The sequence below is a fragment of the Lepisosteus platostomus genome, chromosome 10 (genome assembly GCF_059453375.1).
Source record: "Lepisosteus platostomus isolate fLepPlt1 chromosome 10, fLepPlt1.hap1, whole genome shotgun sequence".
Classification (NCBI taxonomy): domain Eukaryota; kingdom Metazoa; phylum Chordata; class Actinopteri; order Semionotiformes; family Lepisosteidae; genus Lepisosteus; species Lepisosteus platostomus.
In genome coordinates this window covers 4,041,751-4,056,767 of record NC_142620.1, presented here as the reverse complement: position 1 = coordinate 4,056,767, position 15,017 = coordinate 4,041,751, and the positions used below count along the sequence as shown (strand labels likewise).

The window sequence follows — 15,017 nt, the reverse complement described above, 5'->3', positions numbered from 1 at the left end:
GAATTTAAACAATGGAAAAAGGATCAAGGGAATCTTTTTATTTTCTCTGTTCCTGACTAGCCCCTTTCCACATATCTAACAGTGGAATTTTCTGTGCACAAGCTGATTTTGGCTGTGGATATCCTTATGATGTCTCCTTGATGTTAGTTTCCTGCCAGATCAGGGATCTGGACAGATTAGGGAGGAAAGGCCTGTTGAAGTCTTTCCAGACATTCGCATAAATGTTAGCAGAGGGCCTTTCTGTCTGAACTGGACCCCTATCTGTGTAAGCAGAATAATGTGTAAGTTTACAGGCAAATACAGGCCGACACTTGCAGACTTCTACGGCCCAGAGTATGTTCTGATTCCTTGAATTCATTGAGGATAGCCTGTCACATCAAGGTAAGATAGAAAGTAAATTCAAAGGCATCTAACAGCTGTATTCGAGTCTTGCTGTAATACAGATGTACACGGCATTCAGAAGACCACAAAGTTCACATATGCTTGTATGTAAAAACTGGATTTAAAAAGTCTGTGTATTTTACTCTAATATATATTCTAGGCAAAGAATTATTATTCTTTCAATGTGTTATACTCCCAATCTTTCAGGCTCCCAGGATGGGCTCATGCAAACTATTATACTACTGTCCCTAAACACGTTAATGCTATTAAACTTGCTATTAAATGTGGGCACAGGACGGTACTTTTCCACTTTCTTACTGCATTCCACACTAGCCTTTGGGCTCTCCTGGATCCATTAATTTCACAACAATATAACTGTCAGAGGACAGTAGGGAGGTAAAGCCCCTTGCTTTCAGGGACAAAAGCCGTGTTTACTTACTGTACATGTCTCCAGACTCCTCGTAACTCCCCACCCTCATTCTACAAATGTAAACTCCTGTGGAGTCTGCTTTTACTACCATCAGCACAAGAAAGACAGCATTTACTATGGTTCTGAAGATGTCTGAACGCAGAAGTGTTCTCCATGCAGTTTGTAAGCTAGGAGCCTGAGCAAAATATGAGGGAAAAACGCTGCTACCTTTGCTGCTGCTGTATATTATTAATTTTCTACATACATCCTACACAGTGGTCTCGCCAGACACAGTCCTGTCAGGAGGTATGGTCATTCCAACTACACGGAAGAACTGCGAAACAGTTCCTGTTATCGCTCTAGTTTAAATTGTGGCACAGTGTCATACTGTCCATTCAGCAAACAAAACAGAGGTGGAGAAAGACAGAGCTCTGTTTTTGCACCTCATTTGAGAACACTCTGCAGATGTAGGGAAATGACCTGACAGGCGTGTTTGTACAGTCAAAGACTCTTTATTTTTAGTGGGCATGATGAATGAGCCCAACCCTGTGTGAACTCACGCTGGCGCAGAATTGCATTCAGCTGGCAACTGTGTGCGATGTGATAAGACCGAAATGATTGTGTTGGTCTTAATTGAATCTTGATAAATAGCACGCCAAATCAAAAACAAACACCGTGCTGAGTAATCTTTTCACTTAGGTAGGAAATGAGGGAACTGCTTAACTAGGTAACAGCAGAGAGCCTGCAGACGAGATGAAGCCATTTGGTCCATTTCAGTCATTTGGCTCTTAGTAGTTTATTATATTTTTACTTAACCTTTTCGTTACCTGGAGAGCCATTTATATAGTAGGGCTTTTACTGGAGCAATCTGTGTAAAATATCTTGCTGAGGTGTTGGTCTCAGAAACCTCCTGACTCATGTTCCACACTGCTGCCCTTCTGATCCATTGGTATCTTCCATCTGGTTCTTAAAAGACGGCTGGATATCGGATTCAACAACATACCTACTGTAGGTAGGAAGTCCCAGTCTCCCACATTGCTTTGTGTAAACAAGATTTTATGTCACCACAACACAAAGCCACCCTGCTTTGCTGGACTGGAGACTAGAAGGAGCTCTTTTTATTTACCTTGAAAAAACAATGGTGGGTATCCAATCTACAATTGTTTGTAATGATAATAAGGAATATAAGAGCTTTGCTGCAACGTGTACTTCTGAAAATTATTTTATTCTTTTATCTGTGCATGATCAATATGAAAACTTCCCATCAAACTTCTTTGCAAATGTCAAATTATATATATATACAGGTGACGGGTTTATTACATGCTGAAAAAAAATAAAACATAACGTAATTTTAGCGAACATTCTTGTCAACACCTTTCAGCACCAAAACGTTTTTTTTTTGTTTGAAATTGTCCTGGTTTTAAAGTATAAAATCTGTATTGGCACCCTTGACCAGACGCATAAAAAGAAGATAATCTCCATTTTTTTTCTGAAAAACGATACGTGTTTTCGCGAACACGAAAGTCACTGCAATGTACAAAGCGACACAGACAATGTCCGACCGGTCAATATAAATTTAGCTGGCATGCCATTTATCAATAACGCTGTAGTTCCAAAATCGCTTGACAAAAAAAAAACCCAACAGTAGTGGCATTAGCCTTAACCCCCTAATCACATTGTTCCATGTCTGAACTGGACATTTTCACCGTCCTTATCTGTAGCTGAATCAGGTGGAGACTGCATGGGACGCATTCAACACCGGGAAATGCAGTCTTTCCTGTTCTTTTGTTCCTTTGAAACAAAGGCGTGCACGCTGAGCTGCAGGTACTACACTTCCCAGAGCACCTTTCGCTTCGATATCTCCAGTCCATGCGCACTGTGTTATCTGGCCAAAAGGGATGATGTCACCTGCAACAGCAGAGCTGAGCAGCATTGTGTTCAACGAGATTCCTATTGTAACCAGAGCCTGTGGAGCCTGCTTGAATGATGGGTCGGTTTTCAAGGTAAGGAATTACTATTCTGCGTTTTTTTCGGGAAAATGGAAAAAAGCCCTATCCAGATAAAGCAGCAGTGCAGATGGTAATAAAGAGGTTCAGTTGTGCTTCAGCAATTAACTGTAAGCTGTACACGGAGATTCAGGTTAAATAAATGGGTGGGACTTTAAGATTAGACACATGCAAATAGAAGGTAACAAAACAATATATACGCGGAAATATATAAGCCCTTGTTTTCGTTTCTGCCGTCTATATTTGAAGTTTTCAAGGTACTGTACTTGGATGAGACACCGGTACAAAAATGATGACGATGTCGTGGATTAAAAAAATAAAACACGAGTTTGTGCGCGGAGCCGGCGGACTCCGGTGTTGTGCGGTTGATGTAGTCTGTAGGCTTGGCTGATCGAAGAAGCAAAGGTCCCAGTAATTTATGCTTCGTGTGAATTGTGAACTGAAGTTGAAGATGCCGGGTTTTGTGTGTCTGTGTTACCTTACGCGATTATGATACAAACTGGTGGATCAGGAAGCGCATAACTTAAACCCTTTTCTGTTTTCCATCCACACGTTAAGGCAAATTTAATTAAGCCAGTAGATGATGTACTGTATTAAGGTACTACATTTTCTGGCATTTGACAGGCACAGGCAATTTAAGCATTTATTTTCAATACGATCAATAAATCGACTGTATGCAAATAGTCCCCCAGGTACCCCCGATTCCCTTGAATAAGCATTATTGCTATTTTATATTTAAGAACGAATGTATGTACGTTGCTGCATGTTTTGACCGTAGATAAAGCGGCTTTTAATAGGTCAGATTATATAAAGCACGTCGATCTAAGAGATTAATGACAGCTGCAGCAGTTACTGCAGTTTAATTTAATAGTTTCTTTCACTCTGCTGAACGCAAGCCTTTTTTAACACCATGTGGCTTGTCATGCATATTCGAAAATGTTTCTCGTACATTTTTGCCAGCTGTTGCAGGCGTAGGAGGACTGTAACATCTGCGTTTGCGAACACTTTTTGTGTGCCTTCCAATTTCCAAAAGTGCATCGGAGTCTTCCACTATTGTTGTTACAGGAATATGTGTAAATCGTTTTTATTTGGCTGCTCAGTGTCTGTTTCCAGTTATTCATGCGAAATATCTGCAATTATCCTGACAGAAACCTGGGGAATAAATTAACTAAAACTTGAAAAAAAAAAATCCTCTCCGAAAGAGCACCGAACCAGTCCCGGAGTCTGAAATTAGAGGTTTTGACAAAACAAACTTTGGCACAGTAGAGAATATTGTGCTAGTTGTGTCCTGTAGTTCCTTCACTCAGGGTTTAGACCTGATACCCTGTGATAATAACGCAAACCTCTTTGACTTTTGATGAACGCTTCGCCAGAGGTACGTTCATTCAGCAGATAGAATCTTGGCTTCTGTTTAATTAAGAACGAGTAACCGTGATAGAGATACAGGCTACAGACTTTCCACAGATGCAAAAGAAAATAGAGTCCTCTTGCGAGATGACTGTATATTGAAATGAAACACCCAACACGCAGTGCCATAGCGTGGTGTTGGTGTTATTTACTGTAGCATCGTGTGACTCCTGCTTTCCTCCTAGAACCTCAGCTGGAATACTGCCAAACCCACGGAGATTAAAAGGACTATTCTTAGATGGCCTCACAGGACACGAGTGGGTAGAGATTTTGCAGGCTCAACTCACCTACTTATGGGCACGATTCCGTCTTACATGATGTGAATTGACAAGTACTGCAATTGCGAGACTTTTGCTCTCAGAGACTCCAAGGTCAATGACTGTTAATTATTAGAAAGTGATGTCACTGAAGAAGATATACGTGACGCAAAGCATTTATTATAATACAGTGTTAGTTAGATGTTAGTGTGGCATAATTTAGCGAGCCATGAATGTAAAGCTAAACTGTGTCTCATTACATCAATTAAAATGACTGCTGTAGATTTGTCACCCACCAGCATAGTGGACACAATGGAATGACATTAATCGACCTCAAATCCCCACCAGTGACAGTTCTCTGGTCTTTTCCTATCTGGTCTGTATTGGAAAATATGAAGATGTTTTTACTTTAGTCAGTGTAAGCTTACTTACCCTAAATTAATTTACTTTGCTGGTGTGGATTTCAGTCTTTCAAGCATGGTTACCAGTTTCTTTTGTGTATGCTGCTGGCCTGGTAGTATTCCAGGGAATTCATAACACCTTTGTTACAGTACATGCCAGACAGCTTTGAGACTCCCTTTCACTTGCCAGGCACTTAATTTTAATTGAGCGTCTGTCTTCCTTCTCCTGGACTCCAGCACACAGTTCTGTGTAAGATCCTCTTATCTGCTGGAGCTCACTGTGAAAGCACTCCCAGCCATGCCAGAGTCAGAAATCTGCCTGTGTAAGGGAGCCAGATTATTGTTCAGGCATAAGGAAAATTCTTTTGTGTAGTATGCAGAGGCAACTTTTGAAACATGCTGGCAGTGGGTGTGCATGTAATGACCAGTTCAACATGCTGCATTGTGAGCTGATGTTTCAAGAAAGTGTAGTGTCAAATGCCAGGAGCAATTGTTCTGCTTTTCCATTTGCTCAAAAAATGATTTATAGATTCTTGTTTCCCTAATCTAGAAGGACGTATCCTTACAATTCTAGCTGTCTTTGCAGTACGGATCTCCTTTACAGCTTTAGATATACCATGTGTCATGTTGGCATTCATGCTTTTACAACTAAAGCTGTTGGGGAAAAAAAACAAAGGACAAGTTTAAGATGGTAAATAACTTTTCTCCCGACAGATGGGACAATTTGGATAGTTCTGAATAGTGTGATATTGAAATTCAGCCCCATTAACCAATTGAAGACAGAGGCAGCCGTATTGCAGATAAATTCCAGAAGTTTTTAGTTCGGTGCCTTTTTTTGTCCACAATATTCTGTTAAAAAATCTCTTAGGATTAAAGGTTAAAACCAGACTCCCTTTGTGGGTAAAGCACTGAAATAATCTTCTATGCTTTTGTTCAGTGATTTTATATTCATTAATCGGGGAAGTGATATCTTCCTGTGTCATTATTAAATCAACACCTGAAGAAGGCTCCACGGCCGAAACGTTGTGTTTTCTTTCTTCTTTTTTTCAGCATGGAATAAACTATTACTTGTTCCTTTGCAGCCTATGCATGCTGACGCAGCTCCCCACCTGAATTATTAGAGAAAATGCATTGCTGTTTTTTGTGTCACTCAACTGAAAGAGGAGATGGCACTAGGGTATCCTCGTTGTTTCTGCATGGAGAGGAGGCAGGTTTCATCCACCTTCATTTCTGAACATGGTTCGAAGTTTTTCTGATACATCTGTTTTGGTCTTGTAGCACATTACACTCCATAGTGATCTCCCTCACTAATATTTTGAACATCCATGCAGTCTATTCCCTTAGAGAAATTGCTAAACAAGCAGCTTTAACATCAGTGATTCTATGGATTTCTAACCAGAGATTCTTTTCCTCTGAGATGTCATAGAATTTCTCCGACTGCAGTTTTGGGGTCTGCACTGTAGTCCAGGTTCCTCTTTTTTTTCCAAGGAGTTTTCTTCTTTTTTCTGTCTAGACATGCAGGTTTAATGAATTTTGTTAAAGGCTTAAATGATGAGTAAGAACTTGAAAGGAAAAGGCCAGTTTCTAAAATGAATCCAGAGTTGTGTGAATGTGACAGGTATGCTTAAACACTGATCCTGTCAGAGCAATAATCAGATAGTGCCTTAATTTGAAAAAGTCCAAAAATAAATGTTTGCTCCAAACTGGTAACACATGTTAGCAACTTGTTCAGCAGAGCCTAAACATATTTGTCATGTAGTATAAGGTGCTGGGTACCTTTCGCTCGGTGTGCTTTGAATTCTCTGCTCTTGGTTTGCACTCTTTTGCAGGCCTTTTTGTTTTTCTGAACATCTTTCTCCTGGCATTTGTTTTAGCTGGTGCCCTAATACTCCTCACCTTGCAAGGACATGCTGCCTATTTTAATTGGTGCCTGTTAATCTGGGGTCTCCCACTGTGATCCTAGAGTGGCCCTATTCAGCAGTTTTTATAGGAGGCCATTAAACCTTCAGTTTCTAAAGACCCGGAACAATTTAACTGTGATCAGTTAAACAGGTAATTGGCTAAAGTAAGTTATTCAGAGATCATCTGAGGAGAAAATATTAAGATCCTTCCTTCCTCAGGGACCAGAATTTTGTTCATTCGGGGGAGCTCAACTGCAGTACTCAAGGGCTGCTGTTCAGTGGGTTTTATGAGTCTCTTTAAATCAAAAACCTCCTAAGAACAACGAGAGGCTTCATCTTGGGTAGTTAAGGGCTCAGGTGGAAGAAAATCCCCACCACCTTAATAGAACAGATTGCGTCCTCAATCAATAACTCACGTGTGCCTAATCTTTAAAGAGCAGGTGATTTGCGGTGACCTATAAGACTGAGTGGGGTTAAAATCAGGGTTGGAGGCGCCTGCTCTGATTGACCCCTGTGTGCATCCTGTGATGGACAGGCGTCTCCCCTCCAGGGCGTATAGTATCGCCCCTCTTTATACACTGTGCTTCAACAGAAGACTCCAGGTTGCCATGACCCTTAACGATAAGCGAATTTCTTGAAATGCATGGGTCAGCCTTTCCTGGGAAAGGTAATAGTATCAGCACTCAAGTGGAAGCGGCCATGCAGAGTATTTCAGCTTTGGCGGTGCGTCAGAGGCTGTTTCACGATCAGAGAATTTACGGATAATTCACAATGAAAAACTGAACCTCAGATTGCAATTTTAGAATTCTAATTCGGGGATATGAAAACAAACAGGCAACCTGAACACTAAGTGACAGTGACAGTGTATTAGCTTCTGGGCTTCTGCAAACAGTTTGAGAGGTTCAGTGGGCACAGACTCTGGACACCGGTTGGATAAGGTGGAAAATGAAGGGCACATAAACATGAGGAACACATAAAGATGTAAGCTCTATGTTTGTTCCAGGAAAAGGAGAAATTAAATATTTAGAAAGCAAATTGGCAGCGGTTGAGTTGGAGACAGTGCTTCTGTGTTTTGTACATCTTATGGCTCAACCATTATATTTCATTAGCCAGTTGTGAAACATTAGCTTGTAGTTTTGGTGATCTAGAAAATATGTTTTAAGGCAGTGTCGTCTATATTTCAGTTCCTTATGCCTCATTGATATGAGGAACATGAGTGCAGAGTATCAGTTTTTGTTTTATTTTGTTTTCATTTGTGTCTTGTTTAGGTTTGCCAGGTAAAATAAGTCAGTTATATACCAGAGATCTGCTCCTGGCGTTAGGATCTGCCATTGAACATGAGCAAAGTGACAGATCAAGGTGTCCTTCAAACTCCTCACTAAGGTCCTTGTGAAAGGAGGAGAAGGTGCTGTTTCTGTGTGTACTGGAGCAGTGCCAGGGTTGGGGAAATACCCCAGTGAGGAATGCATCCTGCTGAGCTCACATGTTACATGAATGAGGTGGAAACAGAAACTTCTGATGCAGGGAAGATTAAAAAAAAATGAATTATTCCCTTTTAGGTTGCTGATTGCTTTTAAGGGGTTTTGACTATAGTTGCTTCAGAGTGATGGCAAAGGTCATTTGGATGGTTCTGTGTTGACTTGAAGATGCCTACTTAAAACGGTTAGAGTGATCTTACTGCCATCTCATTAAGACTTAATTTTCCTTCGTCGCATGCGGTGAAGCCATTAATCTTGTCTTTGCTGGGGTGCTGTCTGTTGAAGAAGTGGGTACAGTGGTTGCAGTCACTTTATTTGAGTGATTGGTAGAAGTAATGTTACTGTTAGCAATTTTCTCATTTCTGAACCAGAATAGCAGAAAAAAAGGGTAAGGGGTAGTATGACGATAATTGTTTTTTATTATATGAAATCCCTCTTGGCTTGAACATATCGTAAACCAGGGAGGCTGGAAATATTGGTGCTCACTATTCAAAGATTCACAGGTGGTATTCTGTACTTCATATTGCTCAAGAACAGGGTTGTACCTCAAGGATCAATACTGATTAGTTTGCCCAGGTTTTACTCGGTGAAGTGTATCCATGGCAACAGACCTCTATAGATTTCCTGTTTTGCAGTCTAGGAACGTGTGTAGCTAATCTATACTTTAATGAAAGCTTGCTGTTCATGAATGTAGATCCATCCACGAGTAATACCAGTTTATTAAATTTGTGATTAAGTTGTAAGAATAAAATCAGCTCAGTACTAGTAAATTAGACTATATAACAACGTAACAAGATGTTTATTTAGGTCACTCCTAGAGATATTATAGTGATGGGATCACTATATGGGATGGGATTCTTCAGTGTAAAAAAAGCAAATAGGTTAAAAAAGCCTGGTTAGATTTTAAGGATTTTCAGGACATATTTCTGTTTTTCTAAAGAGCTAACGTAATAGGAAAATCATACAAGTTCCTACAGAAAAAGTTTTCATAATGATAATTGGCATGGGTTTAAGTTCTAATGTTTTGATTTTTCCTAATTTTTGTAAACTGTATTTCAATTATTTTGTTTCTGCAAATGCTGATCTCATTGTGGATAGCGAAAGCATGCTCTGCCTTTCAATATATCATTAGAAATACTTCAGGGAAATCCTAGAAAAGAATTATCTCAGCACAAAGAAAACATTTTTTCTTTCTATTTTACCTGCCTCTTATCTTGTCAGTTGTGTTCAACAGTGTATTTGCATAGACCTGTTAATAAGGTGCTACAAAATGTCAGGGGTGAGGCATTGAAAAACAGCCACCACCTTGTTTTTGATGAGTGTCTGTTGAGTTTTTAATATTAACTGTTTTGTTTGTATATCCTGGCACATGTTCTCACCCGGTGAGGTGTTGACATATGCCGTCAGTCCGCTAAACAATAATATGAGGTGATAAAGGCAAACCTTTGTGTGAGATTGTGCTGCATCTAAAATTTTAGGAACAAAGACTGTTCAGCAAAATTTGAATTGCAAAAGATACTGGGCGCTTGCACACAAATTTACATAATGGTACCACCAGCCCTGAAGGGTTGCCATCACCCCAGAGATCAGCCTAGGTTGGTGCTGTGACAACAATAGGCCTGTGTAGTTGTTTGAATATTCCATCCTTTATGTAGTGTGGTTCAGTAAGAGTAGACAATAGCCTGATTTAAAGTTGTGTACATGTAGGGTGCCGAACGTCCCCTGTCTGCACTAGCAAGCTCACTCGTGTTTTAGCTGTCAGGGCACTGTGACTGCTGAGTGTGGACTTTACTGATGAGCAGGAGTGCTAAGAAAAACAAACAAACCAGCCCCAAGTTTTCATACCCACCTTTCCTTTCTCATGACTTCTAGTTCTTATGAAGTTGGCATTTTTAAGAGAGATGTGGATCTTTGACAAATTTATTACTTACTGCTGATGTTTATCTCTTAGCAGACCCTAGCTACTACTACCATTTATTTGTCACTAAAGTAATTCTGTTGTGCTGGTAATTACTTTTATAAAGCCTTTGCTCTATGACAGCCTGAGGAACCTATTAGGGCATCAAGACTTATTATGGGTTTTTAAATGATCCCGTTGCCTAATTTTCCCCACCCGTGTTTAATTAGCATCACGCCCAGAGCTCCCACTTCCTTGTGTAGTCAGTATGTTGCATATTTTGCAAAGCACTGTGGGTAATGTAATTGTTTTGCTGGTCTACTGTAGGTTGCAATGTCTGTCATCTCTTCTTTTCCAAAGCACAGACACTTATCTCTCCAACAGCCCAACTAACCATAAGTAAAGGGTGATGGTTCCCTGAGAGTTATACACAGGTCATTTGAACTCAAAGCATCCAGGGCATTCTCTGTGAATTCTGCCTGCATTACTTTTAAAACTGTAGAATGTATGCAGTCTCCTGTAAGATTTTTATTAATTAGTTGGGGTCTTTGACTTTGGTTGGACTGTTTTCCAGGTGGCAAAGGAGCTGAATATTTCCTCAGAAACTCTTAGAATTCACCCCTCTGGGGGAGCTGCTCTGCCATGATCGCAGGATATTGCAGCCATTGTACTGCGACTGAAAGCCATGTATCTGCTTAACATTATCTGTGTCTTGCTTAGTTAATATTTTATTAACATGGAACATTGTGCAGAGATTTTGTTGCTTATTTTTCATAACCAAGTGGGATTTTAATGCCAGCCAAACCTAAAAAAAATTGAGTGATTCTAAAAAAATGTGTTGTTTTCTTACAAAAAACAGATAAAGACCCATTTTCCATGCGTTTTTATTAATTTAAAGTACATTTTTTCCAGAAATTATTTTTCCTTGCTTGAAGCCATCAAATTAAGGCCTAATCCTAAACCTGGATTCATTTGACCAAATATAGGCTCAATGGAATCAGAGCCGCAAATCTTGAAACTATAAATATTTTGAAATGCCTAATTCATGTCCTCCTATTAATAAATATAAACTGCAAAACCACAACCATAAATATTAATATCTCAATAGACTATATAGATTGTATGCTTGTAGATTTCTAACTTGTTAAACCAGTAATTGATGTAAAAGATCTGAATGTAAAATACATCAGAATTAAATATCACTAACTGAGAGTGATGAGTTTGTTAAGCCTGTCAATCTTTCCTTAAGATGTGAAATAACCTTTATTATAATGCAGAGTTTCTGCATTTTCCAGAGGTCCAGTTTTGTGTTCAGTGGCCGGACACCACCAATCATCACATAGCGATTCATTTTCAACAACCCTGCTCTGCAGTTTCTCATAACCGGCAACAAGACGAAACAGCCAAACATGTTTCCTGCTGCTCATAAGCTCATCTGCGTTCTTTGGTCAGCACCTCAAGTGCAATCCAAGGACCCTGATGAACGTTGCTTATCAGCAGCTGGTGGTTTGGCTGCAGCTTGGAGCTGAAAGCTGAGCTGGCTGGAGCTACCATCTGAACTCCCAGGCAGTCCTGCTAATCAAATAAATAAAAGTGAAGGGCCAAGAAAAACTCATGCAGCAATCTGCCATTAAAGAAATGGAAAAATTAATGCTCGGAACTGATGTCAGAACACCTCACCCTGAGGCTGCAAATTAATGTTAATGCACAAGCTTTGCTTCTAGATCTCGCAGTGATATTCTGTTTCTCAGCAAAGGCTGCGCTTTGCACCAGTATTTTCTTATTGCTTTCAGTTTAGTCCAGTGACTTTGAAATGATATAAATGATCTTTATTTTAAAGGCCTGCTTACCGCAATACAAAAAAAAAAAACAACTAAGCGATCTCAAAGGATGCTATCTGCAGTCGATTATAGTGAATAGTGGAAACGCAGGATAAAAACCGTAGGATATAAGCTAAAAAAGTGGGGGTCTAAGATGCTGATTTCAAAGGTCATTTTGGGCAGAGGAGGGGCTAATTCTTCACTGTCAAGCCAAGGGGAGTCTTTTAACAGGGCTGTAGAACATCTTGGATGATGGCTTCTTCCCTCTCTCTGTGACAGCAAGCTCTGTCACCGTGACCCAGTCACTATTGACGCACCGTATTATTGCAACAGACGCGCACCTGTACTGTGCCAAAAAACTTCCTCTAGTCACTCTGATGCTTCAGTCATCCAGGATATGAGGTAAAGCAGTTTTGTCATAGTCTTTACAAACAAATTAACTGCAGGATTCCATTTGTTTTTTGACTGCTGGCCGGAGATGAGGTGTGTAATAATAAAATATCACTTTCCACTCCCTGTAATGAGACCATTCTGTTGCGTCTTGTATTGTGTGTGCTTCGTTTTGTTGATCTCCGTGTGCCAGCTGTTCTCCTGCTGTACTGTGTGCTGTGTGGTGTTTTCCAGTACCGCTGCTGTTTTTGACAGTCAGAATGTTTCTGGCTGATTGGATGACTGTCACCTCCTTTGGAAAGTGGTGGCTCCCAGTATTCTGGAGAGATTTGAGTGCGGAGCAGCATCAGCATGCTTTGGCTGTGAAAGAACAAGTAAAGGTTAATTCCACGCTGAAAAAACCACTATGTCAGCTGTTGAGCCTTCTTCAGGTGTGAGGATTGTCACGGGTGATCATTCTGAAGAGAGAGCTTTTTCCCAGTGGATTTCAGTTCTGTGTATTTTTCTTTCCAATAAATTAGAAACTAAATGGTTCTTCTTGACTGTAGCCAAACCACACAGTGTCACATATACCTGTATTGTTGGATTGAATCTCTGTACCTGTGTTTGCTATTAAGTTCTGAATTAGCAACACCTGACTTTGCTCAGTGAAGCATATTTTCAGTAATGGGGTAGGACATTAGTCTTGAAACCCAGTACATAATTTAAATAAAACCTTGTAGAGTGGCTCATCAAAAGCAATGACACAATGCTAGAATTTGATATTTTTCCAACAGTGGACAAAAAATATTTTTTCTTTAGCTTATATGCATCACGGTCATTTTCTGAGCTGGCTTTGTTACACTTGGTATATAAAGTTGAAGGTTGAACTTGGGGAAACAGTTGTGCTTAATCTTTGTTGCTACCAGGAGGCCTGAACTAACATAAAAATTCCTAACTGAATCAACATTCATTAATAGTTATTGGTGTCTCTGGGAATTTAAAAAAGATAGTCTTTCACTTTTCTTGTAAGTTAATTGTGTCACACGTCAGTTGCGGAGATCTAATGCCCCCCTGGGGAATCTTAGAATATCTCTGGTACAGTTAGCATCTCGCGATGTTTGCCAAGTTAACCCTAACGCAAAGTCAAAAAGATTTCATTAAGTCATCATCAATCTTGAAGTGGGAAAAAAATTCTAATTTAAAGAGGAATTCCAAAACCTTGTTGTTAATATTTTGTTACCCATAAAACTTAGATGTGGTTTTAATTAAGAGGATTAGCCTAACCATACCCTAAGAACAACACTGCTCTGCGGATATCCAGATGAGAGCTAATTAAATCTGCCTTTAGCTCTAAATGAGCTTTGTGCATATCCCAAGTTAGAACATTTTCTTAGTGTAATGTTAGTTACCGTCTTAGACCTGCGGTTGGGCACAAGAGGAGTCAGGTGCACTAAACTAAACTAAACAATCATAAGCTCTAATATGACACACCCGAAGAAGGCTCCACGGCTGAAACGTGTTCTCTTTCTTCTTTTTTTCAGCATGGAATAAACCTATTACTTATTCCTTTCTAGCCTCTAATATGTCATGATGATATCTAATGTGAACACGTTTTTATGTGAGAATGTTCTGCATCAGGCTGGCTACACTAGCTCAAAAATTCAGGATTGAGTGGACAAGAAGATGCATTCGGTTCTATTCCTCTTATATGAGTGCTTTGGAATGTGTTCTCTTGTTTTTTTCCGGAGGCTGAAGTTATACTCTGGCACAGCTGGAATATTGGTAGTGTAAACATGCAAGGTACACATTTTGAACAAACTGGAAAACTTCCAGAGGACACTGCATGCCCACACAAAACTTCGGCTCTGCTGTCCTCCCCTTGTTCATTCTGGCATTTGATTTCAACTGGGGAACATACAGAAGGGCACCGTTCCAGTTTTCAATTTTGGGTTGTGACAATAAATTTAACTTTCAGTTACTTATACTGATTCTTTAGCATCAGGCATTGCCGTAGAAATGTCTAATGTTGGTTTAATAGACATGATGATGTTGTTGTACACAACAGTGTCAGCACTAGGAAGAATTATTCCCAGCCGTTTCACACAAGTGTGAATCCGTCATTCCAAAAACATGTGCCAGAATCCTTGCAGAGCAAATTCTACCAAGAATTGTGAATATACCTGTTGGCTCCTTGTTTGCTTTTTTTTAATTCTGTGAAAGTAAGGATAAGTTATCTTTGTCTTACGTTTTAAAGAAGGAATAACACGAAGAGTTTATTTTTTTACAGGCAACTTACAGATGAGTTACTGTTTGCCATTTAGCCATGATCCCCACAACTTTGTGCTGTCAGTTTTAATGTTTTCCTGTGTCTTACTGGCATAATAACACATCTGTCTTTCAAAGCAATAAAATTGCTTTATGAGAATGAGACTGAGAAAAAAGTGTTTTTTAAAATTCAGCAGACCAAACACAGATAATGATATGTTGTGTGCGAAAGCAGCTAAGGGACATCGTTGGCTTCGCTCTGTAAAATCATGATCTGTGGAGGTATGTATGTTTATGTAATTCTGTAATTGTCTACACTTGGATGCAAACATAACAGACCGAATTGCACCACCTGAACTTTTGTTTTGGCTTTAGCTTTAAGTCTTGACAGGTTTGGATTTTAGATTTTACAATCTGAAAAGT

At 39.7% G+C, this 15,017-nt stretch overlaps 1 protein-coding gene across 3 annotated transcripts in view; it reads left to right on the top strand.

Moving 5' to 3' along the window:
• The first annotated feature begins 2,642 nt into the window (after positions 1-2,642).
• Positions 2,643-15,017, top strand: part of daam1a (dishevelled associated activator of morphogenesis 1a) — an 88,269-nt gene continuing 75,894 nt past the window's right edge. Inside the window, exon 1 of one of the 3 annotated variants that reach the window (XM_088647560.1) lies at positions 2,643-2,793. The gene's annotated coding sequence lies outside the window, so the exon portion shown is untranslated. The remainder of the gene's footprint in view (positions 2,794-15,017) is intronic. The other 2 variants (XM_088647559.1, XM_088647561.1) reach the window with 2 other exon arrangements.